Consider the following 13,400-nt stretch of genomic DNA (forward strand, 5'->3'; position numbering starts at 1 on the left):
TTCGAGTGTTAGAACCGTAATGCGCAAGAAATGGTATGTAAACCCCGTATTTACATATCTGCCACTGTGTAGGAGAATCCGTATAGGTGTTCGAGTGTTCGAACCGTAATGCGCAAGAAATGGTACGGAAACCCCGTATTTACATATCTGCCACTGTGCAGGAGAATCCGTATATGTGTTCGAGTGTTCGAACCGTAATGCGCAAGAAATGTTATGTAAACCCCGTATTTACATATCTGCCACTGTGCAGGAGAATCCGTATAGGTGTTCGAGTGTTCGAACTGTAATGCGCAAGAAATGATACGGAAACCCCGTATTTATGTATCTGCCACTGTGCAGGAGAATCCGTATAGGTGTTCGAGTGTTAGAACCGTAATGCGCAAGAAATGGTTTGTAAACCCCGTATTTACATATCTGCCTCTGTGCAGGAGAATCCGTATAGGTGTTCGAGTGTTCGAACCGTAATGCGCAAGAAATGGTACGGAAACCCCGTATTTACATATCTGCCACTGTGCAGGAGAATCCGTATAGGTGTTCGAGTGTTCGAACCGTAATGCGCAAGAAATGGTACGGAAACCCCGTATTTACATATCTGCCACTGTGCAGGGGAATCCGTATAGGTGTTCGTGTGTTCGAACCGTCATGCGCAAGAAATGGTATGTAAACCCCGTATTTACATATCTGCCACTGTGCAGGAGAATCCGTATAGGTGTTCGAGTGTTCGAACCGTAATGCGCAAGAAATGGTACGGAAACCCCGTATTTACATATCTGCCACTGTGCAGGAGAATCCGTATAGGTGTTCGAGTGTTAGAACCGTAATGCGCAAGAAATGGTATGTAAACCCCGTATTTACATATCTGCCACTGTGCAGGAGAATCCGTATAGGTGTTCGAGTGTTCGAACCGTAATGCGCAAGAAATGGTACGGAAACCCCGTATTTACATATCTGCCACTATGCAGGAGAATCCGTATCGGTGTTCGAGTGTTCGAACCGTAATGCGCAAGAAATGTTATGTAAACCCCGTATTTACATATCTGCCACTGTGCAGGAGAATCCGTATAGGTGTTCGAGTGTTCGAACTGTAATGCGCAAGAAATGATACGGAAACCCCGTATTTATGTATCTGCCACTGTGCAGGAGAATCCGTATAGGTGTTCGAGTGTTAGAACCGTAATGCGCAAGAAATGGTTTGTAAACCCCGTATTTACATATCTGCCTCTGTGCAGGAGAATCCGTATAGGTGTTCGAGTGTTCGAACCGTAATGCGCAAGAAATGGTACGGAAACCCCGTATTTACATATCTGCCACTGTGCAGGAGAATCCGTATAGGTGTTCGAGTGTTCGAACCGTAATGCGCAAGAAATGGTACGGAAACCCCGTATTTACATATCTGCCACTGTGCAGGGGAATCCGTATAGGTGTTCGTGTGTTCGAACCGTCATGCGCAAGAAATGGTATGTAAACCCCGTATTTACATATCTGCCACTGTGCAGGAGAATCCGTATAGGTGTTCGAGTGTTCGAACCGTAATGCGCAATAAATGGTACGGAAACCCCGTATTTACATATCTGCCACTGTGCAGGAGAATCCGTATAGGTGTTCGAGTGTTAGAACCGTAATGCGCAAGAAATGGTATGTAAACCCCGTATTTACATATCTGCCACTGTGCAGGAGAATCCGTATAGGTGTTCGAGTGTTCGAACCGTAATGCGCAAGAAATGGTACGGAAACCCCGTATTTACATATCTGCCACTATGCAGGAGAATCCGTATAGGTGTTCGAGTGTTCGAACTGTAATGCGCAAAAATGGTACGGAAACCCCGTATTTACATATCTGCCACTGTGCAGGAGAATCCGTATAGGTGTTCGAGTGTTAGAACCGTAATGCGCAAGAAATGGTATGTAAACCCCGTATTTACATATCTGCCACTGTGCAGGAGAATCCGTATAGGTGTTCGAGTGTTCGAACCGTAATGCGCAAGAAATGGTACGGAAACCCCGTATTTACATATCTGCCACTGTGCAGGAGAATCCGTATATGTGTTCGAGTGTTCGAACCGTAATGCGCAAGAAATGTTATGTAAACTCCGTATTTACATATCTGCCACTGTGCAGGAGATCCGTATAGGTGTTCGAGTGTTCGAACTGTAATGCGCAAGAAATGGTACGGAAACCCCGTATTTACATATCTGCCACTGTGCAGGAGAATCCGTATAGGTGTTCGAGTGTTAGAACCGTAATGCGCAAGAAATGGTAAGTAAACCCCGTATTTACATATCTGCCACTGTGCAGGAGAATCCGTATAGGTGTTCGAGTGTTCGAACCGTAATGCGCAAGAAATGGTACGGAAACCCCGTATTTACATATCTGCCACTGTGCAGGAGAATCCGTATATGTGTTCGAGTGTTCGAACCGTAATGCGCAAGAAATGTTATGTAAACCCCGTATTTACATATCTGCCACTGTGCAGGAGAATCCGTATAGGTGTTCGAGTGTTCGAACTGTAATGCGCAAGAAATGGTACGGAAACCCCGTATTTACATATCTGCCATTGTGCAGGAGAATCCGTATAGGTGTTCGAGTGTTAGAACCGTAATGCGCAAGAAATGGTATGTAAACCCCGTATTTACATATCTGCCACTGTGCAGGAGAATCCGTATAGGTGTTCGAGTGTTAGAACCGTAATGCGCAAGAAATGGTATGTAAACCCCGTATTTACATATCTGCCACTGTGTAGGAGAATCCGTATAGGTGTTCGAGTGTTCGAACCGTAATGCGCAAGAAATGGTACGGAAACCCCGTATTTACATATCTGCCACTGTGCAGGAGAATCCGTATATGTGTTCGAGTGTTCGAACCGTAATGCGGAAGAAATGGTATGTAAACCCCGTATTTACATATCTGCCACTGTGCAGGAGAATCCGTATAGGTGTTCGAGTGTTCGAACCGTAATGCGCAAGAAATGGTACGGAAACCCCGTAATTACATATCTGCCACTGTGCAGGAGAATCCGTATAGGTGTTCGAGTGTTCGAACCGTAATGCGCAAGAAATGTTATGTAAACTCCGTATTTACATATCTGCCACTGTGCAGGAGAATCCGTATAGGTGTTCGAGTGTTCGAACTGTAATGCGTAAGAAATGGTACGGAAACCCCGTATTTACATATCTGCCACTGTGCAGGAGAATCCGTATAGGTGTTCGAGTGTTAGAACCGTAATGCGCAAGAAATGGTATGTAAACCCCGTATTTACATATCTGCCACTGTGCAGGAGAATCCGTATAGGTGTTCGAGTGTTCGAACCGTAATGCGCAAGAAATGGTACGGAAACCCCGTATTTACATATCTGCCACTGTGCAGGAGAATCCGTATATGTGTTCGAGTGTTCGAACCGTAATGCGCAAGAAATGTTATGTAAACCCCGTATTTACATATCTGCCACTGTGCAGGAGAATCCGTATAGGTGTTCGAGTGTTCGAACTGTAATGCGCAAGAAATGGTACGGAAACCCCGTATTTACATATCTGCCATTGTGCAGGAGAATCCGTATAGGTGTTCGAGTGTTAGAACCGTAATGCGCAAGAAATGGTATGTAAACCCCGTATTTACATATCTGCCACTGTGCAGGAGAATCCGTATAGGTGTTCGAGTGTTAGAACCGTAATGCGCAAGAAATGGTATGTAAACCCCGTATTTACATATCTGCCACTGTGTAGGAGAATCCGTATAGGTGTTCGAGTGTTCGAACCGTAATGCGCAAGAAATGGTACGGAAACCCCGTATTTACATATCTGCCACTGTGCAGGAGAATCCGTATATGTGTTCGAGTGTTCGAACCGTAATGCGCAAGAAATGTTATGTAAACCCCGTATTTACATATCTGCCACTGTGCAGGAGAATCCGTATAGGTGTTCGAGTGTTCGAACTGTAATGCGCAAGAAATGATACGGAAACCCCGTATTTATGTATCTGCCACTGTGCAGGAGAATCCGTATAGGTGTTCGAGTGTTAGAACCGTAATGCGCAAGAAATGGTTTGTAAACCCCGTATTTACATATCTGCCTCTGTGCAGGAGAATCCGTATAGGTGTTCGAGTGTTCGAACCGTAATGCGCAAGAAATGGTACGGAAACCCCGTATTTACATATCTGCCACTGTGCAGGAGAATCCGTATAGGTGTTCGAGTGTTCGAACCGTAATGCGCAAGAAATGGTACGGAAACCCCGTATTTACATATCTGCCACTGTGCAGGGGAATCCGTATAGGTGTTCGTGTGTTCGAACCGTCATGCGCAAGAAATGGTATGTAAACCCCGTATTTACATATCTGCCACTGTGCAGGAGAATCCGTATAGGTGTTCGAGTGTTCGAACCGTAATGCGCAAGAAATGGTACGGAAACCCCGTATTTACATATCTGCCACTGTGCAGGAGAATCCGTATAGGTGTTCGAGTGTTAGAACCGTAATGCGCAAGAAATGGTATGTAAACCCCGTATTTACATATCTGCCACTGTGCAGGAGAATCCGTATAGGTGTTCGAGTGTTCGAACCGTAATGCGCAAGAAATGGTACGGAAACCCCGTATTTACATATCTGCCACTATGCAGGAGAATCCGTATAGGTGTTCGAGTGTTCGAACCGTAATGCGCAAGAAATGTTATGTAAACCCCGTATTTACATATCTGCCACTGTGCAGGAGAATCCGTATAGGTGTTCGAGTGTTCGAACTGTAATGCGCAAGAAATGGTACGGAAACCCCGTATTTACATATCTGCCACTGTGCAGGAGAATCCGTATAGGTGTTCGAGTGTTAGAACCGTAATGCGCAAGAAATGGTATGTAAACCCCGTATTTACATATCTGCCACTATGCAGGAGAATCCGTATAGGTGTTCGAGTGTTCGAACCGTAATGCGCAAGAAATGGTACGGAAACCCCGTATTTACATATCTGCCACTGTGCAGGAGAATCCGTATATGTGTTCCAGTGTTCGAACCGTAATGCGCAAGAAATGTTATGTAAACCCCGTATTTACATATCTGCCACTGTGCAGGAGAATCCGTATAGGTGTTCGAGTGTTCGAACTGTAATGCGCAAGAAATGGTACGGAAACCCCGTATTTACATATCTGCCATTGTGCAGGAGAATCCGTATAGGTGTTCGAGTGTTAGAACCGTAATGCGCAAGAAATGGTATGTAAACCCCGTATTTACATATCTGCCACTGTGCAGGAGAATCCGTATAGGTGTTCGAGTGTTCGAACCGTAATGCGCAAGAAATGGTACGGAAACCCCGTATTTACATATCTGCCACTGTGCAGGAGAATCCGTATAGGTGTTCGAGTGTTCGAACCGTAATGCGCAAGAAATGGTACGGAAACCCCGTATTTACATATCTGCCACTGTGCAGGGGAATCCGTATAGGTGTTCGTGTGTTCGAACCGTAATGCGCAAGAAATGGTATGTAAACCCCGTATTTACATATCTGCCACTGTGCAGGAGAATCCGTATAGGTGTTCGAGTGTTCGAACCGTAATGCGCAAGAAATGGTACGGAAACCCCGTATTTACATATCTGCCACTGTGCAGGAGAATCCGTATAGTTGTTCGAGTGTTAGAACCGTAATGCGCAAGAAATGGTATGTAAACCCCGTATTTACATATCTGCCACTATGCAGGAGAATCCGTATAGGTGTTCGAGTGTTCGAACCGTAATGCGCAAGAAATGGTACGAAAACCCCGTATTTACATATCTGCCACTGTGCAGTAGAATCCGTATAGGTGTTCGAGTGTTCGAACCGTAATGCGCAAGAAATGGTATGTAAACCCCGTATTTACATATCTGCCACAGTGCAGGAGAATCCGTATAGGTGTTCGAGTGTTCGAACCGTAATGCGCAAGAAATGGTATGTAAACCCCGTATTTACATATCTGCCACTGTGCAGGAGAATCCGTATAGGTGTTCGAGTGTTCGAACCGTAATGCGCAAGAAATGGTACGGAAACCCCGTATTTACATATCTGCCACTATGCAGGAGAATCCGTATAGGTGTTCGAGTGTTCGAACCGTAATGCGCAAGAAATGTTATGTAAACCCCGTATTTACATATCTGCCACTGTGCAGGAGAATCCGTATAGGTGTTCGAGTGTTCGAACTGTAATGCGCAAGAAATGGTACGGAAACCCCGTATTTACATATCTGCCACTGTGCAGGAGAATCTGTATAGGTGTTCGAGTGTTAGAACCGTAATGCGCAAGAAATGGTATGTAAACCCCGTATTTACATATCTGCCACTGTGCAGGAGAATCCGTATAGGTGTTCGAGTGTTCGAACCGTAATGCGCAAGAAATGGTACGGAAACCCCGTATTTACATATCTGCCACTGTGCAGGAGAATCCGTATATGTGTTCCAGTGTTCGAACCGTAATGCGCAAGAAATGTTATGTAAACCCCGTATTTACATATCTGCCACTGTGCAGGAGAATCCGTATAGGTGTTCGAGTGTTCGAACTGTAATGCGCAAGAAATGGTACGGAAACCCCGTATTTACATATCTGCCATTGTGCAGGAGAATCCGTATAGGTGTTCGAGTGTTAGAACCGTAATGCGCAAGAAATGGTATGTAAACCCCGTATTTACATATCTGCCACTGTGCAGGAGAATCCGTATAGGTGTTCGAGTGTTCGAACCGTAATGCGCAAGAAATGGTATGTAAACCCCGTATTTACATATCTGCCACTGTGTAGGAGAGTCCGTATAGGTGTTCGAGTGTTCGAACCGTAATGCGCAAGAAATGGTACGGAAACCCCGTATTTACATATCTGCCACTGTGCAGGAGAATCCGTATATGTGTTCGAGTGTTCGAACCGTAATGCGCAAGAAATGGTATGTAAACCCCGTATTTACATATCTGCCACTGTGCAGGAGAATCCGTATAGGTGTTCGAGTGTTCGAACTGTAATGCGCAAAAATGGTACGGAAACCCCGTATTTACATATCTGCCACTGTGCAGGAGAATCCGTATAGGTGTTCGAGTGTTAGAACCGTAATGCGCAAGAAATGGTTTGTAAACCCCGTATTTACATATCTGCCACTGTGCAGGAGAATCCGTATAGGTGTTCGAGTGTTCGAACCGTAATGCGCAAGAAATGGTACGGAAACCCCGTATTTACATATCTGCCACTGTGCAGGAGAATCCGTATAGGTGTTCGAGTGTTCGAACCGTAATGCGCAAGAAATGGTACGGAAACCCCGTATTTACATATCTGCCACTGTGCAGGGGAATCCGTATAGGTGTTCGTGTGTTCGAACCGTAATGCGCAAGAAATGGTATGTAAACCCCGTATTTACATATCTGCCACTGTGCAGGAGAATCCGTATAGGTGTTCGAGTGTTCGAACCGTAATGCGCAAGAAATGGTACGGAAACCCCGTATTTACATATCTGCCACTGTGCAGGAGAATCCGTATAGGTGTTCGAGTGTTAGAACCGTAATGCGCAAGAAATGGTATGTAAACCCCGTATTTACATATCTGCCACTGTGCAGGAGAATCCGTATAGGTGTTCGAGTGTTCGAACCGTAATGCGCAAGAAATGGTACGGAAACCCCGTATTTACATATCTGCCACTGTGCAGGAGAATCCGTATAGGTGTTCGAGTGTTCGAACCGTAATGCGCAAGAAATGGTATGTAAACCCCGTATTTACATATCTGCCACTGTGCAGGAGAATCCGTATAGGTGTTCGAGTGTTCGAACCGTAATGCGCAACAAATGGTACGGAAACCCCGTATTTACATATCTGCCACTGTGCAGGAGAATCCGTATAGGTGTTCGAGTGTTCGAACCGTAATGCGCAAGAAATGGTATGTAAACCCCGTATTTACATATCTGCCACTGTGCAGGAGAATCCGTATAGGTGTTCGAGTGTTCGAACCGTATTGCGCAAGAAATGGTACGGAAACCCCGTATTTACATATCTGCCACAGTGCAGGACAATCCGTATAGGTGTTCGAGTGTTCGAACCGTAATGCGCAAGAAATGGTACGGAAACCCCGTATTTACATATCTGCCACTGTGGAGGAGAATCCGTATAGGTGTTCGAGTGTTCGAACCGTAATGCGCAAGAAATGGTATCTAAACCCCGTATTTACATATCTGCCACTGTGCAGTAGAATCCATATAGGTGTTCGAGTGTTCGAACCGTAATGTGCAAGAAATGGTCTCGAAACCCCGTATTTACATATCTGCCACTATGCAGGAGAATCCGTATAGGTGTTCGAGTGTTCGAACCGTAATGCGCAAGAAATGGTATGTAAACCCCGTATTTACATATCCGCCACTGTGCAGGAGAATCCGTATAGGTGTTCGAGTGTTCGAACCGTAATGCACAAGAAATGGTACGGAAACCCCGTATTTACATATCTGCCACTGTGCAGGAGAATCCGTATAGGTGTTCGAGTGTTCGAACCGTAATGCGCAAGAAATGGTATGTAAACCCCGTATTTACATATCTGCCACTGTGGAGGAGAATCCATATAGGTGTTCGAGTGTTCGAACCGTAATGTGCAAGAAATGGTCCCGAAACCCCGTATTTACATATCTGCCACTGTGCAGGAGAATCCGTATAGGTGTTCGAGTGTTCAAACCGTAATGCGCAAGAAATGGTACGGAAACCCCGTATTTACATATCTGCCACTGTGCAGGAGAATCCGTATAGGTGTTCGAGTGTTCGAACCGTAATGCGCAAGAAATGGTACGGAAACCCCGTATTTACATATCTGCCACTGTGCGGGGGAATCCGTATAGGTGTTCGTGTGTTCGAACCGTAATGCGCAAGAAATGGTAGGTAAACCCCGTATTTACATATCTGCCACTGTGCAGGAGAATCCGTATAGGTGTTCGAGTGTTCGAACTGTAATGCGCAAGAAATGGTACGGAAACCCCGTATTTACATATCTGCCACTGTGCAGGAGAATCCGTATAGGTGTTCGAGTGTTAGAACCGTAATGCGCAAGAAATGGTATGTAAACCCCGTATTTACATATCTGCCACTGTGCAGGAGAATCCGTATAGGTGTTCGAGTGTTCGAACCGTAATGCGCAAGAAATGTTATGTAAACCCCGTATTTACATATCTGCCACTGTGCAGGAGAATCCGTATAGGTGTTCGAGTGTTCGAACCGTAATGCGCAAGAAATGGTACGGAAACCCCGTATTTACATATCTGCCACTGTGCAGGGGAATCCGTATAGGTGTTCGTGTGTTCGAACCGTCATGCGCAAGAAATGGTATGTAAACCCCGTATTTACATATCTGCCACTGTGCAGGAGAATCCGTATAGGTGTTCGAGTGTTCGAACCGTAATGCGCAAGAAATGGTACGGAAACCCCGTATTTACATATCTGCCACTGTGCAGGAGAATCCGTATAGGTGTTCGAGTGTTAGAACCGTAATGCGCAAGAAATGGTATGTAAACCCCGTATTTACATATCTGCCACTGTGCAGGAGAATCCGTATAGGTGTTCGAGTGTTCGAACCGTAATGCGCAAGAAATGGTACGGAAACCCCGTATTTACATATCTGCCACTGTGCAGGAGAATCCGTATAGGTGTTCGAGTGTTCGAACCGTAATGCGCAAGAAATGTTATGTAAACCCCGTATTTACATATCTGCCACTGTGCAGGAGAATCCGTATAGGTGTTCGAGTGTTCGAACTGTAATGCGCAAGAAATGGTACGGAAACCCCGTATTTACATATCTGCCACTGTGCAGGAGAATCCGTATAGGTGTTCGAGTGTTAGAACCGTAATGCGCAAGAAATGGTATGTAAACCCCGTATTTACATATCTGCCACTGTGCAGGAGAATCCGTATAGGTGTTCGAGTGTTCGAACCGTAATGCGCAAGAAATGGTACGGAAACCCCATATTTACATATCTGCCACTGTGCAGGAGAATCCGTATATGTGTTCCAGTGTTCGAACCGTAATGCGCAAGAAATGTTATGTAAACCCCGTATTTACATATCTGCCACTGTGCAGGAGAATCCGTATAGGTGTTCGAGTGTTCGAACTGTAATGCGCAAGAAATGGTACGGAAACCCCGTATTTACATATCTGCCATTGTGCAGGAGAATCCGTATAGGTGTTCGAGTGTTAGAACCGTAATGCGCAAGAAATGGTATGTAAACCCCGTATTTACATATCTGCCACTGTGCAGGAGAATCCGTATAGGTGTTCGAGTGTTCGAACCGTAATGCGCAAGAAATGGTATGTAAACCCCGTATTTACACATCTGCCACTGTGTAGGAGAATCCGTATAGGTGTTCGAGTGTTCGAACCGTAATGCGCAAGAAATGGTATGGAAACCCCGTATTTACATATCTGCCACTGTGCAGGAGAATCCGTATATGTGTTCGAGTGTTCGAACCGTAATGCGCAAGAAATGGTATGTAAACCCCGTATTTACATATCTACCACTGTGCGGGAGAATCCGTATAGGTGTTCGAGTGTTCGAACTGTAATGCGCAAGAAAATGGTACGGAAACCCCGTATTTACATATCTGCCATTGTGCAGGAGAATCCGTATAGGTGTTCGAGTGTTAGAACCGTAATGCGCAAGAAATGGTATGTAAACCCCGTATTTACATATCTGCCACTGTGCAGGAGAATCCGTATAGGTGTTCGAGTGTTCGAACCGTAATGCGCAAGAAATGGTATGTAAACCCCGTATTTACATATCTGCCACTGTGTAGGAGAGTCCGTATAGGTGTTCGAGTGTTCGAACCGTAATGCGCAAGAAATGGTACGGAAACCCCGTATTTACATATCTGCCACTGTGCAGGAGAATCCGTATATGTGTTCGAGTGTTCGAACCGTAATGCGCAAGAAATGGTATGTAAACCCCGTATTTACATATCTGCCACTGTGCAGGAGAATCCGTATAGGTGTTCGAGTGTTCGAACTGTAATGCGCAAAAATGGTACGGAAACCCCGTATTTACATATCTGCCACTGTGCAGGAGAATCCGTATAGGTGTTCGAGTGTTAGAACCGTAATGCGCAAGAAATGGTTTGTAAACCCCGTATTTACATATCTGCCACTGTGCAGGAGAATCCGTATAGGTGTTCGAGTGTTCGAACCGTAATGCGCAAGAAATGGTACGGAAACCCCGTATTTACATATCTGCCACTGTGCAGGAGAATCCGTATAGGTGTTCGAGTGTTCGAACCGTAATGCGCAAGAAATGGTACGGAAACCCCGTATTTACATATCTGCCACTGTGCAGGGGAATCCGTATAGGTGTTCGTGTGTTCGAACCGTAATGCGCAAGAAATGGTATGTAAACCCCGTATTTACATATCTGCCACTGTGCAGGAGAATCCGTATAGGTGTTCGAGTGTTCGAACCGTAATGCGCAAGAAATGGTACGGAAACCCCGTATTTACATATCTGCCACTGTGCAGGAGAATCCGTATAGGTGTTCGAGTGTTAGAACCGTAATGCGCAAGAAATGGTATGTAAACCCCGTATTTACATATCTGCCACTGTGCAGGAGAATCCGTATAGGTGTTCGAGTGTTCGAACCGTAATGCGCAAGAAATGGTACGGAAACCCCGTATTTACATATCTGCCACTGTGCAGGAGAATCCGTATAGGTGTTCGAGTGTTCGAACCGTAATGCGCAAGAAATGGTATGTAAACCCCGTATTTACATATCTGCCACTGTGCAGGAGAATCCGTATAGGTGTTCGAGTGTTCGAACCGTAATGCGCAACAAATGGTACGGAAACCCCGTATTTACATATCTGCCACTGTGCAGGAGAATCCGTATAGGTGTTCGAGTGTTCGAACCGTAATGCGCAAGAAATGGTATGTAAACCCCGTATTTACATATCTGCCACTGTGCAGGAGAATCCGTATAGGTGTTCGAGTGTTCGAACCGTATTGCGCAAGAAATGGTACGGAAACCCCGTATTTACATATCTGCCACAGTGCAGGACAATCCGTATAGGTGTTCGAGTGTTCGAACCGTAATGCGCAAGAAATGGTACGGAAACCCCGTATTTACATATCTGCCACTGTGGAGGAGAATCCGTATAGGTGTTCGAGTGTTCGAACCGTAATGCGCAAGAAATGGTATCTAAACCCCGTATTTACATATCTGCCACTGTGCAGGAGAATCCATATAGGGGTTCGAGTGTTCGAACCGTAATGTGCAAGAAATGGTCCCGAAACCCCGTATTTACATATCTGCCACTATGCAGGAGAATCCGTATAGGTGTTCGAGTGTTCGAACCGTAATGCGCAAGAAATGGTATGTAAACCCCGTATTTACATATCCGCCACTGTGCAGGAGAATCCGTATAGGTGTTCGAGTGTTCGAACCGTAATGCACAAGAAATGGTACGGAAACCCCGTATTTACATATCTGCCACTGTGCAGGAGAATCCGTATAGGTGTTCGAGTGTTCGAACCGTAATGCGCAAGAAATGGTATGTAAACCCCGTATTTACATATCTGCCACTGTGGAGGAGAATCCATATAGGTGTTCGAGTGTTCGAACCGTAATGTGCAAGAAATGGTCCTGAAACCCCGTATTTACATATCTGCCACTGTGCAGGAGAATCCGTATAGGTGTTCGAGTGTTCGAACCGTAATGCGCAAGAAATGGTACGGAAACCCCGTATTTACATATCTGCCACTGTGCAGGAGAATCCGTATAGGTGTTCGAGTGTTCGAACCGTAATGCGCAAGAAATGGTACGGAAACCCCGTATTTACATATCTGCCACTGTGCGGGGGAATCCGTATAGGTGTTCGTGTGTTCGAACCGTAATGCGCAAGAAATGGTATGTAAACCCCGTATTTACATATCTGCCACTGTGCAGGAGAATCCGTATAGGTGTTCGAGTGTTCGAACTGTAATGCGCAAGAAATGGTACGGAAACCCCGTATTTACATATCTGCCACTGTGCAGGAGAATCCGTATAGGTGTTCGAGTGTTAGAACCGTAATGCGCAAGAAATGGTATGTAAACCCCGTATTTACATATCTGCCACTGTGCAGGAGAATCCGTATAGGTGTTCGAGTGTTCGAACCGTAATGCGCAAGAAATGTTATGTAAACCCCGTATTTACATATCTGCCACTGTGCAGGAGAATCCGTATAGGTGTTCGAGTGTTCGAACCGTAATGCGCAAGAAATGGTACGGAAACCCCGTATTTACATATCTGCCACTGTGCAGGGGAATCCGTATAGGTGTTCGTGTGTTCGAACCGTCATGCGCAAGAAATGGTATGTAAACCCCGTATTTACATATCTGCCACTGTGCAGGAGAATCCGTATAGGTGTTCGAGTGTTCGAACCGTAATGCGCAAGAAATGGTACGGAAACCCCGTATTTA

This window comes from Camellia sinensis, unplaced genomic scaffold, assembly GCF_055761805.1.
Source record: "Camellia sinensis isolate YWXY unplaced genomic scaffold, ASM5576180v1 Unanchor4, whole genome shotgun sequence".
Lineage (NCBI taxonomy): Eukaryota > Viridiplantae > Streptophyta > Magnoliopsida > Ericales > Theaceae > Camellia > Camellia sinensis.